Genomic DNA, 19,440 nt, shown 5'->3' on the forward strand with positions numbered 1-19,440 from the left:
GGTGCCAGTGCTCACTAAGCACATTAGGATTTGGGAATTCACGTATATACCAAGGCAGTGCCCCCAGGTCAGGTATGCACCAGTAGATTCTGGTGCCAGCGCTCACTAAGCACATTAGGATTCAGGAATTCACATATATACCAAGGCAGCGCCCCCAGGTCAGTTATACACTGGTATATTCAGGTGCCAGCGCTCCCTACGCACATTAGGATTCGGGAATTCACGTATATACCAAGGCAGTGCCCCCAGGTAAGGTATGCACTGGTAGATTCTGGTGCCAGCGCTCTCTACGCACATTAGGATTCTGGAATTCACATATATACCAAGGCAGCGCCCCCAGGTCAGGAATGCACTGGTAGATTCAGGTGCCAGCGCTCCCTACGCACATTAGGATTCGGGAATTCATGTCTATACCAAGGCAGCGCCCCCAGGTCAGGGATGCACTGCTAGATTCAGGTGCCAGCGCTCCCTGTGCACATTAGGATTCAGGAATTCACATATATACCAAGGCAGCGCCCCCAGGTCAGGTATGCACTGGTAGATTCAGGTGCCAGCGCTCCCTAAACACATTAGGATTCAGGAATTCACATATATACCAAGGCAGCGCCCCCAGGTCAGGTATGCACTGGTAGATTCAGTTGCCAGCGCTCCCTACGCACATTAGGATTCGGGAATTCACGTATATACCAAGGCAGCGCCCCCAGGTCAGGTATGCACTGGTAGATTCAGGTGCCAGCGCTCCCTACGCACATTAGGATTCAGGAATTAATGTATATACCAAGGCAGCGCCCCCTGGTCAGGTATGGACTGGTAGATTCAGGTGTCAGCGCTCCCTACGCACATTAAGATTCAGGAATTAATGTATATACCAAGGTAGCACCCTCAGGTCAGGTATGCACTGGTAGATTCACGTGCCAGCGCTCCCTACGCACATTAGGATTCGGAAATTCACGTATATACCAAGGCAGCGCCCCCAGGTAAGGTATGCACTGGTAGATTCAGGTGCCAGCGCTCCCTACGCACATTAGGATTCAGGAATTAATGTATATACCAAGGCAGCACCCCCTGGTCAGGTATGCACTGGTAGATTCAGGTGCCAGCGCTCCCTACACACATTAGGATTCAGGAATTAATGTATATACCAAGGCAGCGCCCCCAGGTCAGGTATGCACTGGTAGTTTCAGGTGCCAGCGCTCCCTACCCACATTAGGATTTGGGAATTCACGTATCTACCAAGGCAGCGCCCACAGGTCAGATATGCACTGGTAGATTCAGGTGCCAGCGCTCCCTACCCACATTAGGATTTGGGAATTCACGTATCTACCAAGGCAGCGCCCACAGGTCAAGTATGCACTGGTAGATTCAGGTGCCAGCGCTCCCTACATACATTAGGATTCTGGAATTCACCCATATACCAAGGCAGTGCCCCCAGGTCACGTATGCACTGGTAGATTCAGGTGCCAGCGCTCCCAACGCACACTAGGATTCTGGAATTCACGTATATACCAAGGGAGCGCCCCCAGGTCAGGTATGCACTGGTATATTCAGGTGCCAGCGCTCCCTACGCACATTAGGACTCGGGAATTCACGTATATACCAATGCAGCGCCCCCAGGTCAGGTGTGCACTGGTAGATTCAGGTGCCAGCGCTCCCTACGCACATTAGGGTTCAGGAATTCACGTATATACCAAGGCAGCGCCCCCCAGGTCAGGTATGCACTGGTAGATTCAGGTGCCAGCACTCCCTACGCACATTAGATTTGGGAATTCACGTATATACCAAGGCCCCGCCCCCAGGTCAGGTCTGCACTGGTAGATTCAGATGCCAGTGCTCCCTACGCACATTAGGATTCGGGAATTCACGTATATACCAAGGCAGCGCCCCCAGGTGAGGTATGCACTGTTAGATTCAGGTGCCAGCGCTCCCTATGCACATTAGGATTCTGGAATTCACATATATACCAAGGCAGCGCCCCCAGGTCAGGTATGCACTAGTAGATTCAGGTGCCAGCACTCCCTACGCACATTAGATTTGGGAATTCACGTATATACCAAGGCAGCGCCCCCAGGTCAGGTATGCACTGGTAGATTCAGGTGCCAGCGCTCCCTACGCACATTAGGATTCGGGAATTCACGTATATACCAAGGCAGCGCCCCCAGGTCAGGTATGCACTGGTAGATTCAGGTGCCAGCGCTCCCTACGCACATTAGGATTCAGGAATTCACGTATATACCAAGGCAGCACCCCCAGGTCAGGTATGCACTGGTAGATTCATGTGCCAGCGCTCCCTACGCACATTAGGATTGAGGAATTCACGTATATACCAAGGCTGCGCCCCCAGGTCAGGTATGCACTGGTAGATTCAGGTGCCAGCGCTCCCTACGCACATTAGGATTCAGGAATTCACATATATACCAAGGCAGCGCTCCCAGGTCAGGTATGCACTGGTAGATTCAGGTGCCAGCGCTCCCTACGCACATTAGGATTGGGGAATTCACATATATACCAAGGCAGCGCGCCCAGGTCAGGTATGCACTGGTAGATTCAGGTGCCAGCGCTCCCTACGTACATTAGGATTCAGGAAGTCACGTATATACCAAGGCAGTGCCCCCAGGTCAGGTATGCACTGGTAGATTCAGGTGCCAGCGCTCCCTATGCCCATTAGGATTCAGGAATTCACGTATATACCAAGGCAGCACCCCCAGGTCAGGTATGCACTGGTAGATTCAGGTTCCAGCCCTCCCTACGCACATTAGGATTCAGGAAGTCATGTATATACCAATGCAGCGCCCCCAGGTCAGGTATGCACTGGTAGGTTCAGGTGCCAGCACTCCCTACGCACATTAGCATTCGAGAATTCACGTATATATCAAGGCAGCGCCCCCAGGTCAGGTATGCACTGGTAGATTCAGGTGCCAGCGCTCCCAGGCACATTAGGATTCGGGAATTCACATATATACCAAGGCAGCGCCCCCAGGTCAGGTATGCACTGGTAGATTCAGGTGCCAGCTCTCCCAGGCACATTAGGACTCAGGAATTCACGTATATACCAAGGCAGCGCCCCCAGGTCACGTATGCACTGGTAGATTCAGGTGCCAGCGCTCCCAGGCACATTAGGATTCGGGAATTCACGTATATACCAAGGCAGCGCCCCCAGGTCAGGTATGCACTGGTAGATTCAGGTGCCAGCGCTCCCTACGCACATTAGGATTCGGAAATTCACGTATATACCAATTCACCGCCCCCAGGTCAGGTATGCACTGGTAGATTCAGGTGCCAGCGCTCCCTACGCACATTAGGATTCTGGAATTCACATATATACCAAGGCTGCGCCCCCAGGTCAGGTATGCACTGGTAGATTCAGGTGCCAGCGCTCCCTACGCACATTAGGATTCGGGAATTCACGTATATACCAAGGCAGCGCCCCCAGGTCAGGTATGCACTGGTCGATTCAGGTGCCAGCGCTCCCTACGCACATTAGGATTCAGGAATTCACGTATATATCAAGGCAGCGCCCCCAGGTCAGGTATGCACTGGTAGATTCAGGTGCCAGCGCTCCCTACGCACATTAGCATTCGGGAATTCACGTATATATCAAGGCAGCGCCCCCAGTCATGTATGCACTGGTAGATTCAGGTGCCAGCGCTCCCTACGCACATTAGGATTTGGGAATTCATGTATATAGCAAGGAAATGCCCCAGGTCAGGTATGCACTGGTAGATTCAGGTGCCAGCGCTTCCGAGGCACATTAGGATTCTGGAATTAATATATATACCAAAGCAGTGCCCCCAGGTCAGGTATGCACTGGTAGATTCAGGTGCCAGCGCTCCCTACGCACATTAGGATTCGGGAATTAATGTATATACCAAGGCAGCGCCCCCAGGTCAGGTATGCACTGGTAGATTCAGGTGCCAGCGCTTCCGAGGCACATTAGGATTCTGGAAGTCATGTATATACCAAGGCAGTGCCCCCAGGTCAGGTGTGCACTGGTAGATTCAGGTGTCAGCACTCCCTACGCACATTAGGATTCAGGAAGTCACATATATACCAAGGCAGCGCCCCCAGGTCAGGTATGCACTGGTAGATTCAGGTGCCAGCGCTCCCTACGCACATTAGGATTTGGGAATTCACGTATATACCAAGGCAGCGCCCCCAGGTCAGGTATGCACTGGTAGATTCTGGTGCCAGCGCTCCCTATGCACATTAGGATTCAGGAATTCACGTATATACCAAGGCAGCGCCCCCAGGTCAGGTATGCACTGGTAGATTCAGGTGCCAGCGCTCCCTACGCACATTAGGATTCGGGAATTCACGTATATACCAAGGCAGCGCCCCCAGGTCAGGTATGTGTTAGGTAAGATTTCCACAGGGCTGGTAAATCTTCCTTGCCTGGTTCAACTCCAGAACTTTTTGCTTTACTAGTGAGATATTTTCCATTAATACCTCAGTGAGTGGGAACCTTTTTCCACACTCACCTGTCTTTAACTCTTTTTATGGGTGTCATTTTTAAGACTCTCCATAGTGTCTTTTTAAAGTTATCATGTTTAACAACTTATTGGCAATAAGTGCCTGTTGTTGCTGGGTTGCCCTAGGGGCTCCCCATTTAACTTTCTTGTGCTAACCTTGAGTGAACTACAGTTCCCAAGGGTAGAAAGGATCTTTGGATCCCTTTTACTTTTTATTCTGTAAAACCAGCACACCCCACCTTATGTGGAGTGCTGGGGAGATACAATGTATCCCCTTTCACATTTAAACTGTAACAATTCTGTTACAGTGACAAGCTTACCTTTAATGGCTGGTGGCAGTGATACCTTTTACTAATTTGGTGCACCTTTACCGCCTGCTGTAATCACAGCTGCAGTAAAGGCACCTAAGGGTGCTAATTTTTACCAAAATGGCCCCTGTCTTCTTTTTCTGCCATTTTAGTGTTTCTTGTCATTTCTTATTCCTTCCCCTGACATCCAGGGTGGGAAAATCCTTTGTTTGAGTTTTGCCTTTGGCGGGAGTCCCCTGGACACCCCGCCCAGGCTCCAGTCAGTCTGTAAGCACAGGAAGTGGGGGAGGGGTCCCAAACTTCCCCCTCCTTTGTCTTAGGTCTTCCTTCAACTGTGCCAAATCCCAGTGGGGGGTTGGCTGTCCTGATTGGACAGCCAAACGCCCCTTTCTTGTAAAATGCGGGGAGAGAATGCAGAGGTTGTGTTGCAGTTCCTGATAAATACTGGAAACCTGGAAGCTGAAGTCATGTCGACCACTGGAACCAAAAACCGAAGAGGATGACAAAGGAAAAGCGGCGGGAATGATTTCCAGCGGCCGGAGAGCCTGCTTTGTAACCGGAGCCTGCTGCAGCCCTTCCTTCCGATCGACCTGGGGACTCCGAAAACGACGACCCGAACCCAGAGCCTGGTGAGACCCACTAGACTCGAGACGACCTGCATTTTGAGCCATCCCATGGGTTTCTGCGACCTTGCGTTCTTGCAATACCCCAATACCCTGGGACCTCCTGCCACTGTGCGGTGCACGGTCTTCCGAATTCCGAATCTCACTGAAACTTCGTGGGCATCTTTGTCTATCTCCAGAGACACGAATCGAGTCCAAAAAGTCCCCTCACAAGAGTGCTGGACCTTTTAAACGACGAGAATTCAACCGCGATTTTCTGTCTTCTTCTGTGCTGCTTGAAAAGGCGCCAAACCCGCAGAACCGCATTCAGCCACGAGAGAAATCTTGCCTAGAGCCTTCTTCATTGATCCCTGCTGCAAAGTCCCTTCTGAGGTCTTGTGTTCAGTCTCCAGGACAAGGAATCCAGTGACCGGGTATTTGGCTGCAGTCCCTGAAGTTCTCCTGCTGCAATCTCTTCTTCATTGCTGAGGTACTGTGTTGGCTTGGGTATATACTTACCTTAAGCCTGTTGGGATTTCTGTGTAGTCCTGGGGTGTTTTCTGTGATTGGGAGGTCCCTCGTCCAGTACACCCAGTCCCACTGCTAGAATCCTGCTGGGGTGTCTTCTGCGAAGCCCCTGGACCCTCTTCTAACCCTAGAAGTAAAGTACTCACTTGGTTGCCAGTTTTCCTAAGGAAACCCTGACTTTTGCTACTAAAGAACTTATTCTAACACTGCCTGTTGGTCACTAGTCCTAGTGACCCCCCTTCTGCCACTGAGAACACTCATGCTCTAAGGGAAAAGACTTTGAAGGGATTGGGACTTCTGCCTAGAAAAGAAATCAAGTGTTTTACTTACTTGTAAAGAGTTGGTTGGTTGGTAACTGTAATTCTAAGAGTGAACAGTTACAAAAGTTCTTACTGATCTTGAATGTGTGATGCACTGTTCTTAAAAGTATGGTTAACATCTTTTCTTCCTTAGCCACTGTTTTGCCAGTCTAAAAGAAAGTAGATGTAAAGGTATTTTACTCTCCTGTGATTAGGTTGTGCCTCTTTACAAAAGTAATGTGTTGGTTTCACCAGATTATTCCTAAAGGGTAATTGTATGAGTGTCCTCCAACTGTTGGTATCACCAGGTTAGTCCTGTTAGGATAACTGTATGAGTGTCCCCCAACTGGGTCTTGCTTCCCCTGACTTGCTGCTAGCCTGTCTTTAATAAGTCTACATTAGGTTGTTGCCTACCTAGAATATCTATTCACTAAAGTGTGACATTGGGTTTTACTTTCCCCTTCATTGTGAAGTTAAAGTAAGTGGGTTTTACTTACCTTGTGTTAGCTGTGTGCCATCCAAAACAAGTTACCAGAGTTATTGCTCACCTCAATCTTGGGTTCCCTGATTTTCAAAGCATCTGTAATTATACATTACATCCATAGGTTTTACTGACCTGGTATAACTGTGTGTTATAGTTATAGGTTTTTACTGCACCTAGAATAAGTGTTTCACTATTCATCAAAAGTATATTGTCCAGTTGACTGTTTATGTGATTTGTTCCAAGAGTCACTGTACAACTGGAAGGGCCTACTGTCCTTGTATTACCAAAAGTAATCTAAAAAGTAACCATTGGTCTTTTACTCCCAAAGGATAGGCTGGGCCTATACTAAATGTGTATAACAAGGTTGTGACTTCCCTAGAACTACTGTTAGGTGTTCCAAATAAGGTCTATACTTGGGTCTGTGTACTTTCAAGTATAGTGTTGTGTTTTATATTGTGATTTCATATAATGTTTCAGTATTTACTTAACCCCTAGATTTATCTGGGCCTACTTGTATTTAAATAAATCCTTTATTTTTATAATACATAGTGTTTCAGTGTTTCTTTGGATCATTTGTATTACAATTTTCACTTGTACTGTATCTACCGCCCTCTCTCCCTCCTAAGATAAGCCTGGCTGCTCTGCCTACGCTACCATGTACTCAGGTGGTACAGTCTTATACTAAGAGTGGAGTCTTGTACTGCCTAAGTTGAATGGTTTTACTAGGCCCTTAACTGGACTTCAGAAAAACTGTCCTAACAGTATGCACTGGTAGATTCTGGTGCCAGCGCTCCCTACGCACATTAGGATTCTGGAATTCATGTATATACCAAGGCAGCGCCCCAGGTCAGGTATGCACTGGTAGATTCAGGTGCCAGCGCTCCCTACGCACATTAGGATTCAGGAAGTCACGTATATACCAAGGCAGCGCCCCCAGGTCAGGTATGCACTGGTACATTCAGGTGCCAGCGCTCCCAGGCACATTAGGATTCGGGAATTCACATATATACCAAGGCAGCGCCCCCAGGTCAGGTGTGCACTGGTAGATTCAGGTGCCAGCACTCCCTACGGACATTAGGATTCAGGAAGTCACATATATACCAAGGCAGCGCCCCAGGTCAGGTATGCACTGGTAGATTCAGGTGCCAGCACTCCCTACGCACATTAGGATTCAGGAATTCACGTATATACCAAGGCAGCGCCCCCAGGTCAGGTATGCACTGGTAGATTCTGGTGCCAGCGCTCCCTATGCACATTAGGATTCAGGAATTAACGTATATACCAAGGCAGCGCCCCCAGGTCAGGTATGCACTGGTAGATTCAGGTGCCAGCGCTCCCTACGCACATTAGGATTCTGGAATTCACGTATATACCAAGTCAGCGCCCCAGGTCAGGTATGCACTGGTAGATTCAGGTGCCAGCGCTCCCTACGCACATTAGGATTCAGGAAGTCACGTATATACCAAGGCAGCGCCCCCAGGTCAGGTATGCAGTGGTAGATTCAGGTGCCAGCGCTCCCAGGCACATTAGGATTCGGGAATTCACATATATACCAAGGCAGCGCCCCCAGGTCAGGTATGCACTGGTAGATTCTGGTGCCAGCGCTCCCTACGCACATTAGGATTCGGGAATTCACGTCTATACCAAGGCAGCGCCCCCAGGTCAGGTGTGCACTAGTAGATTCAGGTGCCAGCACTCCCCGGCACATTAGGATTCGGGAATTCACGTATATACCAAAGCAGCGCCCCCAGGTCAGGTGTGCACTGGTAGATTCAGGTGCCAGCGCTCCCTATGTACATTAGGATTCGGGAATGCACGTATATACCAAGGCAGCGCCCCCAGGTCAGGTATGCACTGGGAGATTCAGGTGCCAGCGCTCCCTATGCACATTAGGTTTCAGGAAGTCACATATATACCAAGGCAGCGCCCCCAGGTCAGGTGTGCACTGGTAGATTCAGGTGCCAACGCTCCCTACGCACATTAGGATTCAGGAAGTCACGTATATACCAAGGTAGCGCTCCCAGGTCAGGTATGCACTGGGAGATTCAGGTGCCAGCGCTCCCTACGCACATTAGGATTCGGGAATTCATGTATATACCAAGGCAGCGCCCCCAGGTCAGGTGTGCACTGGTAGATTCAGGTGCCAGCGCTCCCAGGCACATTAGGACTCAGGAATTCATGTATATACCAAGGCAGCGCCCCCAGGTCAGGTATGCACTGGTAGATTCAGGTGCCAGCGCTCCCTAGGCACATTAGGATTCGGGAATTCACGTATATACCAAGGCAATGCACCCAGGTCAGGTGTGCACTGGTAGATTCAGGTGCCAGCGCTTCCGAGGCACATTAGGATTCTGGAAGTCACGTATATACCAAGGCAGCGCCCCAGGTCAGGTATGCACTGGTAGATTCAGGTGCCAGCGCTCCCTATGCACATTAGGATTGGGGAATTCACGTATATACCAAGGCAGCGCCCCCAAGTCAGGTATGCACTGGTAGATTCAGGTGCCAGCTCTCCCTGCACACATTAGGATTCAGGAAGTCACGTATATACCAAGGCAGCACCCCCAGGTCAGGTATGCACTGGTAGATTCAGGTGCCAGTGCTCCCTACGCACATTAGGATTCAGGAATTCATGTATATACCCAGGCAGCGCCCCCAGGTCAGGTATGCACTGGTAGATTCAGGTGCCAGCACTTCCTACGCACATTAGGATTCGGGAATTCACGTATATACCAAGGCAGCGCCCCCAGGTCAGGTATGCACTGGCAGATTCAGGTGCCAGCGCTCCCTACGCACATTAGGATTCGGGAATTCACGTTTATACCAAGGCAGCGCCCCCAGGTCAGGTGTGCATTGGTAGATTCAGGTGCCAGCGCTCCCTACACACATTAGGACTCAGGAATCCACATATATACCAAGGCAGCCCCCCCAGGTCAGGTATGCACTGGTAGATTCAGGTGCCAGCGCTCCCTACGCACATTAGGATTCGGGAATTCACGTATATACCAAGGCAGCGCCCCCAGGTCAGGTACGCACTGGTAGATTCAGGTGCCAGCGCTCCCTACGTACATTAGGATTCGGGAATTCACATATATACCAAAGCAGCGCTCCCAGGTCAGGTATGCACTGGCAGATTCAGGTGCCAGCGCTCCCTACACACATTAGGATCTGGGAATTCACGTATATACCAAGGCAGCGCCCCAGGTCAGGTATGCACTGGTAGATTCAGGTGCCAGCGCTTCCTACGCACATTAGGATTCGGGAATTCATGTATATACCAAGGCAGCGCCCCCAGGTCAGGCATGCACTGGTAGATTCAGGTGCCAGCGCTCCCTACGCACATTAGGATTCGGGAATTCACGTATAAACCAAGGCAGCGCCCCCAGGTCAGGTGTGCACTGGTAGATTCAGGTGCCAGCGCTCCCAGGCACATTAGGATTCGGGAATTCACGTATATACCAAAGCAGCGCCCCCAGGTCAGGTGTGCACTGGTAGATTCAGGTGCCAGCGCTCCCTATGTACATTAGGATTCGGGAATGCACGTATATACCAAGGCAGCGCCCCCAGGTCAGGTATGCACTGGGAGATTCAGGTGCCAGCGCTCCCTATGCACATTAGGATCAGGAAGTCACGTATATACCAAGGCAGCGCCCCCAGGTCAGGTGTGCACTGGTAGATTCAGGTGCCAGTGCTCCCTACGCACATTAGGATTCAGGAAGTCATGTATATACCAAGGCAGCGCCCCCAGGTCAGGTATGCACTGGTAGATTCAGGTGCCAGCGCTCCCTACGCACATTAGGATTCGGGAATTCATGTATATATCAAGGCAGCGCCCCCAGGTCAGGTGTGCACTGGTAGATTCAGGTGCCAGCGCTCCCAGGCACATTAGGACTCAGGAATTCATGTATATACCAAGGCAGCGCCCCCAGGTCAGGTATGCACTGGTAGATTCAGGTGCCAGCGCTCCCTAGGCACATTAGGATTCGGGAATTCACGTATATACCAAGGCAATGCACCCAGGTCAGGTGTGCACTGGTAGATTCAGGTGCCAGCGCTTCCGAGGCACATTAGGATTCTGGAAGTCACGTATATACCAAGGCAGCGCCCCAGGTCAGGTATGCACTGGTAGATTCAGGTGCCAGTGCTCCCTATGCACATTAGGATTGGGGAATTCACGTATATACCAAGGCAGCGCCCCCAAGTCAGGTATGCACTGGTAGATTCAGGTGCCAGCGCTCCCTACGCACATTAGGATTGGGGAATTCACATATATACCAAGGCAGCGCCCCCAGATCAGGTATGCACTGGTAGATTCAGGTGCCAGCGCTCCCTACGTACATTAGGATTCAGGAAGTCACGTATATACCAAGGCAGTGCCCCCAGGTCAGGTATGCACTGGTAGATTCAGGTGCCAGCGCTCCCTACGCACATTAGGATTCAGGAATTCACGTATATACCCAGGCAGCGCCCCCAGGTCAGGTATGCACTGGTAGATTCAGGTGCCGGCACTTCCTACGCACATTAGGATTCGGGAATTCACGTATATACCAAGGCAGAGCCCCCAGGTCAGGTATGCACTGGCAGATTCAGGTGCCAGCGCTCCCTACGCACATTAGGATTCGGGAATTCACGTTTATAGAAAGGCAGCTCCCCCAGGTCAGGTGTTCACTGGTAGATTCAGGTGCCAGCGCTCCCTACGCACATTAGGATTCGGGAATTAATGTATATACCAAAGCAGTGCCCCCAGGTCAGGTATGCACTGGTAGATTCAGGTGCCAGCGCTCCCTACGCACATTAGGATTCGGGAATTAATGTATATACCAAGGCAGTGCCCCCAGGTCAGGTATGCACTGGTAGATTCAGGTGCCAGCGCTTCCGAGGCACATTAGGATTCAGGAAGTCACGTATATACCAAGGCAGCGCCCCCAGGTCAGGTGTGCACTGGTAGATTCAGGTGCCAGCACTCCCTACGCACATTAGGATTCAGGAAGTCACATATATACCAAGGCAGAGCCCCCAGGTCAGGTATGCACTGGTAGATTCAGGTGCCAGCGCTCCCTACGCACATTAGGATTTGGGAATTCACGTATATACCAAGGCAGCGCCCCAGGTCAGGTATGCACTGGTAGATTCAGGTGCCAGCACTCCCTACGCACATTAGGATTCAGGAATTCACGTATATACCAAGGCAGCGCCCCCAGGTCAGGTATGCACTGGTAGATTCTGGTGCCAGCACTCCCTACGCACATTAGGATTCAGGAATTCACGTATATACCAAGGCAGCGCCCCCAGGTCAGGTATGCACTGGTAGATTCAGGTGCCAGCGCTCCCTATGCACATTAGGATTCGGGAATTCACGTATATACCAAGGCAGCGCCCCCATTTCAGGTATGCACTGGTAGATTCTGGTGCCAGCGCTCCCTACGCACATTAGGATTCTGGAATTCACGTATATACCAAGGCAGCGCCCCAGGTCAGGTATGCACTGGTAGATTCAGGTGCCAGCGCTACCTACGCACATTAGGATTCAGGAAGTCACGTATATACCAAGGCAGCGCCCCCAGGTCAGGTATGCACTGGTAGATTCAGGTGCCAGCGCTCCCAGGCACATTAGGATTCGGGAATTCACATATATACCAAGGCAGCGCCCCCAGGTCAGGTATGCACTGGTAGATTCTGGTGCCAGCGCTCCCTACGCACATTAGGATTCGGGAATTCACGTCTATACCAAGGCAGCACCCCCAGGTCAGGTGTGCAATGGTAGATTCAGGTGCCAGCGCTCCCAGGCACATTAGGATTCGGGAATTCACGTATATACCAAAGCAGCGCCCCCAGGTCAGGTGTGCACTGGTAGATTCAGATGCCAGCGCTCCCTATGTACATTAGGATTCGGGAATGCACGTATATACCAAGGCAGCGCCCCCAGGTCAGGTGTGCACTGGGAGATTCAGGTGCCAGCGCTCCCTACGCACATTAGGATTCAGGAAGTCACGTATATACCAAGGCAGCGCCCCCAGGTCAGGTATGCACTGGTAGATTCAGGTGCCAGCGCTCCCTACGCACATTAGGATTCAGGAAGTCACGTATATACCAAGGCAGCGCTCCCAGGTCAGGTATGCACTGGTAGATTCAGGTGCCAGCGCTCCCTACGCACATTAGGATTCAGGAAGTCACGTATATACCAAGGCAGCGCTCCCAGGTCAGGTATGCACTGGTAGATTCAGGTGCCAGCGCTCCCTACGCACATTAGTATTCGGGAATTCATGTATATACCAAGGCAGCGCCCCCAGGTCAGGTGTGCACTGGTAGATTCAGGTGCCAGCGCTCCCAGGCACATTAGGACTCAGGAATTCATGTATATACCAAGGCAGCGCCCCCAGGTCAGGTATGCACTGGTAGATTCAGGTGCCAGCGCTCCCTAGGCACATTAGGATTCGGGAATTCACGTATATACCAAGGCAATGCACCCAGGTCAGGTGTGCACTGTTAGATTCAGGTGCCAGCGCTTCCGAGGCACATTAGGATTCTGGAAGTCACGTATATACCAAGGCATCGCCCCAGGTCAGGTATGCACTGGTAGATTCAGGTGCCAGCGCTCCCTACACACATTAGGATTGGGGAATTCACTTATATACCAAGGCAGCGCCCCCAGGTCAGGTATGCACTGGCAGATTCAGGTGCCAGCGCTCCCTACGCACATTAGGATTCGGGAATTCACGTTTATACCAAGGCAGCGCCCCCAGGTCAGGTATGCACTGGTAGATTCAGGTGCCAGCGCTCCCTACGCACATTAGGATTCGGGAATTCACTTATATACCAAGGCAGCGCCCCCAGGTCAGGTATGCCCTGGCAGATTCAGGTGCCAGCGCTCCCTACGCACATTAGGATTCGGGAATTCACGTTTATACCAAGGCAGCGCCCCCAGGTCAGGTGTGCATTGGTAGATTCAGGTGCCAGTGCTCCCTACGCACATTAGGACTCAGGAATTCACATATATACCAAGGCAGCCCCCCCAGTTCAGGTATGCACTGGTAGATTCAGGTGCCAGCGCTCCCTACGCACATTAGGATTCGGGAATTCACGTATATACCAAGGCAGTGCCCCCAGGTCAGGTATGCACTGGTAGATTCAGGTGCCAGCGCTCCCTACGTACATTAGGATTCGGGAATTCACATATATACCAAAGCAGCGCCCCCAGGTCAGGTATGCACTGGCAGATTCAGGTGCCAGCGCTCCCTACACACATTAGGATCTGGGAATTCACGTATATACCAAGGCAGCGCCCCAGGTCAGGTATGCACTGGTAGATTCAGGTGCCAGCACTCCCTACATACATTAGGATTCGGGAATTCATGTATATACCAAGGCAGCGCCCCCAGGTCAGGTATGCACTGGTAGATTCAGGTGCCAGCGCTCCCTACGCACATTAGGATTCGGGAATTCACGTATAAACCAAGGCAGCGCCCCCAGGTCAGGTGTGCACTGGTAGATTCAGGTGCCAGCGCTCCCAGGCACATTAGGATTCGGGAATTCACGTATATACCAAAGCAGCGCCCCCAGGTCAGGTGTGCACTGGTAGATTCAGGTGCCAGCGCTCCCTATGTACATTAGGATTCGGGAATGCACGTATATACCAAGGCAGCGCCCCCAGGTCAGGTATGCACTGGGAGATTCAGGTGCCAGCGCTTCTTACGCACATTAGGATTCAGGAAGTCACGTATATACCAAGGCAGCGCCCCCAGGTCAGGTGTGCACTGGTAGATTCAGGTGCCAGTGCTCCCTACGCACATTAGGATTCAGGAAGTCACGTATATACCAAGGCAGCGCCCCCAGGTCAGGTATGCACTGGTAGATTCAGGTGCCAGCGCACCCTACGCACATTAGGATTCGGGAATTCATGTATATACCAAGGCAGCGCCCCCAGGTCAGGTGTGCACTGGTAGATTCAGGTGCCAGCGCTCCCAGGCACATTAGGACTCAGGAATTCATGTATATACCAAGGCAGCGCCCCCAGGTCAGGTATGCACTGGTAGATTCAGGTGCCAGCGCTCCCTAGGCACATTAGGATTCGGGAATTCACGTATATACCAAGGCAATGCACCCAGGTCAGGTGTGCACTGGTAGATTCAGGTGCCAGCGCTTCCGAGGCACATTAGGATTCTGGAAGTCACGTATATACCAAGGCAGCGCCCCAGGTCAGGTATGCACTGGTAGATTCAGGTGCCAGCACTCCCTACGTACATTAGGATTGGGATATTCACGTACATACCAAGGCAGCGCCCCCAAGTCAGGTATGCAATGGTAGATTCAGGTGCCAGCGCTCCCTACGCACATTAGGATTGGGGAATTCACATATATACCAAGGCAGCGCCCCCAGATCAGGTATGCATTGGTAGATTCAGGTGCCAGCGCTCCCTACGTACATTAGGACTCAGGAATTCACATATATACCAAGGCAGCCCCCCCAGGTCAGGTATGCACTGGTAGATTCAGGTGCCAGCGCTCCCTACGCACATTAGGATTCGGGAATTCACGTATATACCAAGGCAGCGCCCCCAGGTCAGGTATGCACTGGTAGATTCAGGTGCCATCGCTCCCTACGTACATTAGGATTTGGGAATTCACATATATACCAAGGCAGCGCCCCCAGGTCAGGTATGCACTGGCAGATTCAGGTGCCAGGGCTCCCTACACACATTAGGATCTGGGAATTCACGCATATACCAAGGCAGCGCCCCAGGTCAGGTATGCACTGGTAGATTCAGGTGCCAGCACTTCCTACGCACATTAGGATTCGGGAATTCACGTATATACCAAGGCAGCGCCCCCAGGTCAGGTATGCACTGGTAGATTCAGGTGCCAGCGCTCCCTACGCACATTAGGATTCGGGAATTCACGTATATACCAAGGCAGCGCCCCCAGGTCAGGTATGCACTGGTAGATTTAGGTGCCAGCGCTCCCTACGTACATTAGGATTTGGGAATTCACATATATACCAAGGCAGTGCCCCCAGGTCAGGTAAGCTCTGGTAGATTCAGGTGCCAGTGCTCACTAAGCACATTAGGATTTGGGAATTCATGTATATACAAAGGCAGTGCCCCCAGGTCAGGTATGCACTGGTAGATTCTGGTGCCAGCGCTCCCTACGCACATTAGGATTCAGGAATTCACGTTTATACCAAGGCAGCTCCCCAGGTCAGGTATGCACTGGTAGATTCAGGTGCCAGTGCTCCCTACGCACATTAGGATTCTGGAATTCACATATATACCAAGGCAGCGCCCCCAGGTCAGGTATGCACTGGTAGATTCAGGTGCCAGCGCTCCCTACGCACATTAGGATTCGGGAATTCATGTCTATACCAAGGCAGCGCCCCCAGGTCAGGGATGCACGGCTAGATTCAGGTGCCAGCGCTCCCTGCGCACATTAGGATTCAGGAATTCACATATATACCAAGGCAGCGCCCCCAGGTCAGGTATGCACTGGTAGATTCAGGTGCCAGCACTCCCTACGCACATTAGGATTCGGGAATTCACGTATATACCAAGGCAGCGCCCCCAGGTCAGGTGTGCATTGGTAGATTCAGGTGCCAGTGCTCCCTACGCACATTAGGACTCAGGAATTCACATATATACCAAGGCAGCCCCCCCAGGTCAGGTATGCACTGGTAGATTCAGGTGCCAGCGCTCCCTACGCACATTAGGATTCGGGAATTCACATATATACCAAGGCAGCGCCCCCAGGTCAGGTATGCACTGGCAGATTCAGGTGCCAGCGCTCCCTACACACATTAGGACTCAGGAATTCACATATATACCAAGGCAGCGCCGCCAGGTCAGGTATGCACTGGCAGATTCAGGTGCCAGCGCTCCCTACACACATTAGGATCTGGGAATTCACGTATATACCAAGGCAGCGCCCCAGGTCAGGTATGCACTGGTAGAATCAGGTGCCAGCGCTCCCTACATACATTAGGATTTGGGAATTCACGTATATACCAACGCAGCGCCCCCAGGTCAGGTATGCACTGGTAGATTCAGGTGCCAGCGCTCCCTACGCACATTAGGATTCGGGAATTCACGTATAAACCAAGGCAGCGCCCCCAGGTCAGGTGTGCACTGGTAGATTCAGGTGCCAGCGCTCCCAGGCACATTAGGATTCGGGAATTCACGTATATACCAAAGCAGCGCCCCCAGGTCAGGTGTGCACTGGTAGATTCAGGTGCCAGCGCTCCCTATGTACATTAGGATTCGGGAATGCACGTATATACCAAGGCAGCGCCCCCAGGTCAGGTATGCACTGGGAGATTCAGGTGCCAGCGCTTCTTACGCACATTAGGATTCAGGAAGTCACGTATATACCAAGGCAGCGCCCCCAGGTCAGGTGTGCACTGGTAGATTCAGGTGCCAGTGCTCCCTACGCACATTAGGATTCAGGAAGTCACGTATATACCAAGGCAGCGCCCCCAGGTCAGGTATGCACTGGTAGAATCAGGTGCCAGCGCACCCTACGCACATTAGGATTTGGGAATTCATGTATATACCAAGGCAGCGCCCCCAGGTCAGGTGTGCACTGGTAGATTCAGGTGCCAGCGCTCCCAGGCACATTAGGACTCAGGAATTCATGTATATACCAAGGCAGCGCCCCCAGGTCAGGTATGCACTGGTAGATTCAGGTGCCAGCGCTCCCTAGGCACATTAGGATTCGGGAATTCACGTATATACCAAGGCAATGCACCCAGGTCAGGTGTGCACTGGTAGATTCAGGTGCCAGCGCTTCCGAGGCACATTAGGATTCTGGAAGTCACGTATATACCAAGGCAGCGCCCCAGGTCAGGTATGCACTGGTAGATTCAGGTGCCAGCACTCCCTACGTACATTAGGATTGGGATATTCACGTACATACCAAGGCAGCGCCCCCAAGTCAGGTATGCAATGGTAGATTCAGGTGCCAGCGCTCCCTACGCACATTAGGATTGGGGAATTCACATATATACCAAGGCAGCGCCACCAGATCAGGTATGCATTGGTAGATTCAGGTGCCAGCGCTCCCTACGTACATTAGGACTCAGGAATTCAAATATATACCAAGGCAGCCCCCCCAGGTCAGGTATGCACTGGTATATTCAGGTGCCAGCGCTCCCTACGCACATTAGGATTCGGGAATTCACGTATATACCAAGGCAGCGCCCCCAGGTCAGGTATGCACTGGTAGATTCAGGTGCCAGTGCTCCCTACGTACATTAGGATTCGGGAATTCACATATATACCAAGGCAGCGCCCCCAGGTCAGGTATGCACTGGCAGATTCAGGTGCCAGCGCTCCCTACGCACATTAGGATTCGGGAATTCACGTATATACCAAGGCAGCGCCCCCAGGTCAGGTATGCACTGGTAAATTTAGGTGCCAGCGCTCCCTACGTACATTAGGATTTGGGAATTCACATATATACCAAGGCAGTGCCCCCAGGTCAGGTAAGCTCTGGTAGATTCAGGTGCCAGTGCTCACTAAGCACATTAGGATTTGGGAATTCACGTATATACCAAGGCAGTGCCCCCAGGTCAGGTATGCACTGGTAGATTCAGGTGCCAGCACTTCCTATGCACATTAGGATTCGGGAATTCACGTATATACCAAGGCAGCGCCCCCAGGTCAGGTATGCACTGGTAGATTCAGGTGCCAGCGCTCCCTACGCACATTAGGATTCGGGAATTCACGTATATACCAAGGCAGCGCCCCCAGGTCAGGTATGCACTGGTAGATTCAGGTGCCAGCGCTCCCTACGTACATTAGGATTTGGGAATTCACATATATACCAAGGCAGTGCCCCCAGGTCAGGTATGCTCTGGTAGATTCAGGTGCCAGTGCGCACTAAGCACATTAGGATTTCGGAATTCACGTATATACCAAGGCAGTGCCCCCAGGTCAGGTATGCACTGGTAGATTCTGGTGCCAGCGCTCCCTACGCACATTAGGATTCGGGAATTCACGTTTATACCAAGGCAGCTCCCCAGGTCAGGTATGCACTGGTAGATTCAGGTGCCAGTGCTCCCTACGCACATTAGGATTCTGGAATTCACATATATAACAAGGCAGCGCCCCCAGGTCAGGTATGCACTGGTAGATTCAGGTGCCAGCGCTCCCTACGCACATTAGGATTCAGGAATTCATGTCTATACCAAGGCAGCGCCCCCAGGTCAGGGATGCACTGCTAGATTCAGGTGCCAGCGCTCCCTGCGCACATTAGGATTCAGGAATTCACATATATACAGGTATGCACTGGCAGATTCAGGTGCAAGGGCTCCCTAGACACATTAGGATCTGGGAATTCACGCATATACCAAGGCAGCGCCCCAGGTCAGGTATGCACTGGTAGATTCAGGTGCCAGCACTTCCTACGCACATTAGGATTCGGGAATTCACGTATATACCAAAGCAGCGCCCCCAGGTCAGGTATGCACTGGTAGATTCAGGTGCCAGCGCTCCCTACGCACATTAGGATTCGGGAATTCACGTATATACCAAGGCAGCGCCCCCAGGTCAGGTATGCACTGGTAGATTTAGGTGCCAGCGCTCCCTACGTACATTAGGATTTGGGAATTCACATATATACCAAGGCAGTGCCCCCAGGTCAGGTAAGCTCTGGTAGATTCAGGTGCCAGTGCTCACTAAGCACATTAGGATTTGGGAATTCACGTATATACCAAGGCAGTGCCCCCAGGTCAGGTATGCACTGGTAGATTCAGGTGCCAGCACT

The 19,440-nt window shown here is 51.6% G+C and overlaps 1 protein-coding gene across 3 annotated transcripts in view; it reads right to left on the reverse strand.

The window, feature by feature from the left end:
* Positions 1 to 19,440, reverse strand: part of LOC138511129 (NACHT, LRR and PYD domains-containing protein 3-like) — a 1,063,058-nt gene that overhangs the window by 419,302 nt on the left and 624,316 nt on the right. The gene's annotated exons all lie outside the window — the stretch shown is intronic.

This window comes from Ambystoma mexicanum, chromosome 6p (genome assembly GCF_040938575.1).
Source record: "Ambystoma mexicanum isolate Mex_15411 chromosome 6p, UKY_AmexF1_1, whole genome shotgun sequence".
NCBI lineage: Eukaryota > Metazoa > Chordata > Amphibia > Caudata > Ambystomatidae > Ambystoma > Ambystoma mexicanum.